General features: G+C 35.1%; 1 pseudogene; it reads right to left on the bottom strand.

The window, feature by feature from the left end:
* Positions 1–305: 305 nt before the first annotated feature.
* The window catches only part of LOC120138425, a 79,060-nt pseudogene continuing 71,931 nt past the window's right edge, over positions 306–7,434 (bottom strand).

The raw sequence follows: 7,434 nt of genomic DNA, 5'->3' as shown, positions 1-7,434 counted from the left end.
AAGAATGCATTGCCTTTGCCGCCACCAGCACCGACCGGGACGTAATTGTGTAATGATAATCAATCCTTTCTCTGCAGCATCTGCAATATAGACAAGGGTGGTTTTATACCAGACACAAATAGACTTTCCAATTCCCATGAAAACAAATCCTTGGCTTCATCTTGGCCATTACAGTGCATGGATTGTAATTCTCTATTCATATACTTGTACACCTTTGACATGGAATGGCAGCAGAGTAGGAGTAGCTATCAGAATTCTTATGTCAACCAAATCCACCCTATGCCAGTGCATTCGTACAATGCCTAGTACTATACCCAAAGAAGAAATTTGACCACTCGTAGTTTTTCATTTTGCGATGCGTGTTTCGCTTCTACTTTATCCTTGTTGCTGTACAATTGAATTCTGAATGATCATCTTCTGTATGCTTCCTGAACACATTTTTTCATGAACTCATTCAACGCTAGCAACGCTGCACCAACTGCAGGCTCCACCTACACGATAGGCTAAAATGTAAGTTGTAATGTATGTAAAACAATGTATTTAGCATTTGCGTGAAGAATGCTAGTGACCGCAACCATGCAGCATTAGTCCAGGAGGGACCTCCATCCTATCCATCCATGCACTAAAGAACTACCATCTGCCAGTCTGTTATCAACGATATTAAGTGCCACTTTTCTAAAGACAGTTGAACTATGTTACTTGGGCTCGGGTATGAGTGTTGAATATGGGTAACATGATTTACACAGGTATGGGTTCTTGGAGTTTGGTGGGTTCTTGGAGTTTGGTGGGTTCTTGGAGTTTGGTGGGTTCTTGGAGTCCATGAAGGGTCATATATCATATTCATATCCAATTATGTGTCAGCCATTGGTGGCGGATATATATACTTCAAGCAAAATGAAGAATCGAGGCAACATAGCGTTAGACTATAGGGGTACGTTGAAACAATTAATATCAAGGTTTAATATCCAAATAATTGTCTAAATTATATCATTTTTCCAAATAGGTGCCTAAAGTATTTTTTGGACCATCCAGGTGTCTAACATTATAAAAGTTGCCGCTTTAAGTGTTCGAGTAGTCAACGGTGTTAATTTCTTCCGTTAAGTGACACGTGTCACAATTTGATAATTTTTAATTTTTTTATAAAATTAAAAAAAATTAAATTTAAAAAAAAAAACACAAATTTTGAAATAACTCCAAAACTTTACAAACCTTAATTTCAACCCCTAAACCCATGACGACCGCCGCCCTTTACCGTTGGCGAAACTCCACCCGATCTTACCTCTCTCGGCGACCAAAACCCCTATGAAATCGTGATCAATTGACAGTGAATTGACGTTTTATACCTCAAAAAACCTAGGATGAAAATCGCGATTCCAACAACCAATCGGTGACAACTATGACAGCGTATAACTAGGATGATGACAAGGACTATGTCGGCGACGATGGGTTGGCCGGAAAGGGCGACAATGACGGGTTAGTATTAGGATTTTAAGATTTTAGGGATTGTGGTTTTTTGTAACTTAAAAGAAATTAGGGTTTTTTTTATAAATATAATAATATTTTTAATATTTTAAAAAAATAAAAATTATCATATTGTGACACGTGTCGCTTAACGGAGAAAACTAACGGTCGTTACGTCCCGGGCACCTAGAGTGGTCACGTTTGTAACATTAGGCACTTGGATGGTAAAAAAATATTGTTTGCACCTATTCGAGTAAAAAGGGTATAGTTTGGGCACTTATTTGAGTATTAAACATAATATCGATAGAGCAATGACTCAAAGGGAGATTGGACGTCTTGGATTGGCAGGGTATGATCGATCAGTGTAGGATGAAAAGTTATATGAAGGCAGCAGACCAGCTTAAACCTGCCCCGTCCCAAAACCATGTCAAGGCATAACAAATAAGACTGTACTTGCCATGACAATTAGTTATCAGACAAACATAGTAGTCTGATGGTGTATGTCACCCAATAAACCCACTCGGACAGGAGCTTTTCTCCATTCATTTATCTCATCTTCTTGTATGTTTTAATGTTCTGCTATTTATTCCTAAACATCAGTTTTTGCATGTCATCTCCCTTTGAATTCCACTCTGATAAGGTTCGTAGCAAGAACATGTGATTATTTTTGTTAGCGAAGGGACCAAAAGGAAACTGGCAGCGATTGAAAGATAAAAAAGGTGGAAGGCATTTGTACTGAGCACTTGGACTATATTAAATTATTCTTACCTTAGGCCTAATAGGAAGGGCCCCGGGGTAGTCTTTGGAGATAAAGTTCACGACTTCTTTTCCTATGTCCCACCTCTGGTTTGCTTCGAGAACCCCGCCAACCATAACAAGAGGAAAGTAATTTTTTCCATCTGCAAAGATTATTGCATAGAAATACAGAACTTCAGCTGCCATAATCTAATCAACCTGTGGCAGAGCTATCAAGGGACAGATTTCCAAGTTATACATTATTGCTTGAAAAGTCCATAATATGTGGTTTTCAAGAACAAATTGGCCCTGATGATCGCAATACTAGCAAGTAGTGACCATAGGAATGGACCACATATTTGTGTAAATGCTTATTCACACAAAATTTATGCTATAGAAATGAAGGGATTGAATAAAAAGAAACAGAAAAATACTTTTTATTGTTATACTTGGAATCACGTGAAGTGAGCCAAGTAGAATATGCTTAAAAATCTATATAAATGCCCCCTGAAATTTAAGAAGATGCTTATCATGTCAAAAAGATCTTATAAAAAAGATTGTGACCTAAAAAAGTGTGGTCATTACAAGGTTATAACTTCAAGTTGCAGTCAAGCGTTTGTAAGTACAAGATGAGCACTGGACAATGGCCCTTATAATATAAACTAAACGATAATTTATTCAAAGACCAATCATTTTTGTCGAGGGGATAGAATAGAGTAGACCCTTAATCATGTGTTTCATTTTATCTCATTTGAGGCCACAAAGTAAAACCTCAAATTTTCTTCTAGGTCCATAATTAATCCTATGTATGTGTATGAATCCTTAGGATTAGTGTATTATTTTCTATCTTATATCCCACGAGTTCGGATCATGGATCGAGCCAAGCTTCACAACTTCTTCTACCCATCTTTTGTGTTTTCCTTTTGGTTCCGTGTTGGAATAGAAACTTATTGCATTGCATTATTATACAAGATTTTACATAAAAGAGTATTGGTGAGAGAAAATTTTCTTTTTTCAATTTTTTTAGGACGAATTTTACATGGGGAAATCACTAATTCAATCTTATTGTCTGAAAAGTATAGAAAATAATCGTATATTCTCCATATATTTAGATTTTCTGCCATAGTGAAATATCTCAATGCTAAATATAATCATTACTTCACTATTTGACACTACAAAGAAAGTTTTTCTTCTTAATATAAGAATAATTCAACCAAGGAAACAAAAACTTGCCACTTAGTCCTCTATTGTAGATTTTGCTTGATACACATACCTGCACCACACAGTCCAAGTCTCTAAACAACAGCTTTCACATTTAAAGCCAACTCTTGAACTGCCTCTTTCAAAATCTTATTTGCAACTTCATCACCAACCTCTGCACAAGAGACCTGGAACAAGTGCAGCAATGAGAGCCCAGGACGGATCTGCATAGGTCCACCGAAAAATGATAGCAAAATAATAACTTAAATTCGACATTTATTGCTAACAAAACCATGAAACTCAATCATTGATGTAATAAATTTGTGACACTAACTATTTCTCCTAAGTTTCTGAACTTGAGACGAAGAAATAAATTTCACCTAAGATGATTTGGTGGTGAGAGAGTAAAGAGGTCCTTATACAAGAATTTAATAGGATAACTGAATCCAACTGTGAACTTTTAAAATTAGTTCTATTTAACCTATGAACTTTTAAGTGAAATATAGCACCCAATAACCTTCTATAATAGTAATAATATCAGCTTTCTATATTTAGTCGATACAAAGTTGGCAAAAATAGTCCCATATGAAATCGTGGCGAAAGAAAAAAGGTTGTACCAAATGCACAAATGTAACATCCCAAAAACCGGGTTAGTGACCAAAGTGTAAAATTTTAAAACTTTGTGTCCAATTTTAAAAGAATTAAAAAGTTTAGGGACTTAATTGAAATTTCTTTGTGTAGGATGGATTAGCAAAGATTGAATGATGGAAGGGCAAAATGGTCTTTAGATAAGAAATGAATTTAAAATTCATTCTTACAAGATATTCAAGCAAAGAAATGGGAAATGAAGAAGTATATGGAAAAGTGCTTATTTCTCTTCTTCTTTATTTAGCCTTAAGTTTCCATTTCAACGGTGAGTCCCTTACAAGTTGATTGTTTCTTTAATTTTAAGTTTGGTTTTTGGTCTCTAGGTGATATATAAGCTTAAGCAAAGCTTAAGGTTGTTTAAAAACTAAAAGATGGATAAGTTATGAGTGATTAAGTAAAAAAGGGTTTTTGAGTGAATTATTGAGAAAGAATTAATAAATGATTTTTGATATGAAATTTGACTTGTCATAAGCTGGAATAAGAAATCTAAAGTGTTAGAAAGGATTAAGAACAACGTTGATTAATTGGTATGATTTTTGGTTTCAAGTTTGTTAGGGAGATTTTTTTTATGTTTAGGAATATTAAAGTGAGATAAGTTGATTTGGGTGATTATAGTTGAGTTTGAAGTACTGAAAGGAGTTAAAAGTATGGAGTTTATATAAAATTTTGGTAAATTTTCGGGTTAAAATGAGTATATTATGGGCAAGAGATATCGGTACTGGATAAATAGTACCACTACTCCAAGGCAATAATAGGTAATATATGTGTTTGGGTATCTATACTGGATGAACAGTATCAATACCATAAGGTAAAAGTTGAGGATTCCTTCATATAGTATCAATACCAAAGTAGTAGCATCGATACCATGGGTATTGATACCAATGTTTAAGTATCGGTACTATTTTTAGGGCTGAATTCCAGAATGTAAAAAGGGTATCGATACTAAAGTATAATATTGATACCATAGTAAGGAAGTATTGGTATTGTACCTTGGGTACTTATACTATTCATATGGAATTTGTGAATCTAATTGCTTTGTTTACCTTAGGTTAGTAAGAATTGATTTTAGTGATACAAATTCTGATATTTATACCAATCGTATTATTGTGTAGATATTGATCGAAGGCAAGTTCAGGACGATTCTAAGATTAAGATCAATCAAGAGTTATAAGTGTATTACTTTGACTAGTGAGGCTAAGGTGAGTGCATATTATTATGATATATACATTGCTATATGGAAAATAGACTTGCGATAAGTCTATTTTCAATGTTTTGAACATATGATTGCATGAATAGAAGCATAGTTATGACTTTGTACTATGTGAATATACATTGTTTGTATTACATGTTATGTGATATTGACCTATGTGATATAAGTTATACGGCAATGATCTACGTGAATATATGAAAATGTGAAATGAGCTATGTGATTACAAGTCTATGTGATATAAGTTATGTGAACTGCTAAAAATGGTAAAGCCCATAAGTATGTGTTATGAGAGCTAAAGGTATAATTGGCATGCCAAGAGTCGAGGGTTATACGCAATCCTTCGGGACAATTTTACATGGTCATTCGGGACAATTTCTACGCAGTCCTTCAGGACAATACTATGTGGCCCTTTGGGACATTTCTATGTGGCACTTCGGTGCAATTTCTACGCGGTACTTCGATGTAATTTACACGAGTTGTGGTGACAGGATTTGTGCATTACGTCAATGTACTCACATACATTGAGTTCTCAGTAATGTACCATGGGCTATTAAAAGAAAAAACATGAATGAATAATGCAAAATATTATATGTTCCTATTGGTTAAATGCATGATGTTATATATTCTTGTTGATTAAATATATGATGTTTTTTGTACATTATGAAACTATGTGATTACATGTTTCAATATTTCATTTATGCATTATATGCCTCACTAAGTCAACGACTTAGCGTATGAGTGATTTTCACACGTAGGTTCAAAGAAGTCTAGAGATCAAGATTAGGGCAAGTCAATACATCATAGCTCTACAGAAGATCAGATCAGAATTGATGTAAGTCGTATGTTCTTTTTTATAAGTTATTTTGGTTGGCAAGTAAATGAAAGTTTAAATCAAAGATGCTCTGATTGAATTTTGTAAACATACTTGTTTATAATTATGTAAATTATTAAGTTTTATTTTTAATTTGAGTATAAATTTTTTATGATTACTTTTATTTAAGGGCTTCACCGCTTTGATATGATATATTGTTCAAATTATTGACAAGCTTTTAAAAGTAAATATTTTGGAAAAGTCAATGTAACACATCGGATTCGTATCTGAGTCAGATACGGGTTGGGGGTGTTACATTTAATGGTATCAGAGCTATGATTTAGTTGATTCTAGGCTTAAACCGAAGTCATGTATGTTTTAAAAAGTATATATGCCAACAAAATAGTGAATATTTCTTATCTGATATAGTAATAAGTATGCTTTTTACTAATAGGGTTATATAATTATGTTTTATTAGATGTCTGACCACGAGAGCTCCCGAAGTGAATGGGGAGATGATAGACCAGAAGGTAGTAGCAATTCACCTGTCCTGGCCAGGCAAGGTAAAGAACAGACACCTCAGGGGGTGCATGTACAAGATCAGGGAGCATTCTTCAGGAAGTTGAACGCTATCTTGACGCGTTTCCAACCTCCTGCTCCCTCAACTCCTAGAATGAATATAGCGAAAGAGTTGAAAGGATTTGGAGCTCCTAAATTCAAGGGTGAAGTTGATGAAGGTCCTATTGCTGTGGACCTTTGGTTGAATGATTTCAAGATAATGTTGGAGGGTCTCCACTGTTCTGAAGTGGAGAAGTTAGATGGAGTGGTTTCATTGCTGAGAGGGCAGGCTAGAGTATGGTGGAAAAATGTCACCATGAGATTGGCAAGTGACCAAGTGACATGACCATTTTTCTTAGAAGAGTTCAAGTACAAGTTCATTGGAGATCAGTTCATACGACAAATGAAGCAAGAATTTATGAGGTTGAAGCAGTGAGATCGCACCGTGTATGAATACGAGTGCGAGTTCAATAAGTTGAGTCGTTTTGCTACCGAGCTTGTTTCGACTGAAAAGGATGCATGCGATTGGTTTGTAGAAGGCTTGCGTTCTAGATTTAAAGAGTTATTGATAACCTTGAATCTGTCTTCATTCCAAGAGGTGGCCAATTGTGCTAAAGCTCTTGAGAGAGCTCAAAATAAGAGATTTTGAGAACATAAAGCTCAAATATCCAAGAGAGTTGGTGTTTCTTCGTTTGGTTTCCAATCTCAGACTAGGTCTGAGTCAGCTGTATCCTCTGCTAGAGGATCAAACCCGATGAGAGCCAGCTAGACAACTCAACAAGGTGAAAATAAAAAATAAGTATCCCCTCCT

Source organism: Hibiscus syriacus, unplaced genomic scaffold (assembly GCF_006381635.1).
Source record: "Hibiscus syriacus cultivar Baekdansim isolate YM2019G1 unplaced genomic scaffold, ASM638163v2 tig00110691_pilon, whole genome shotgun sequence".
NCBI classification, from domain to species: Eukaryota; Viridiplantae; Streptophyta; class Magnoliopsida; order Malvales; family Malvaceae; genus Hibiscus; species Hibiscus syriacus.
The sequence above is the reverse complement of the archived record's forward strand: the minus strand, read 5'-3'. Positions and strand labels throughout refer to the sequence as shown.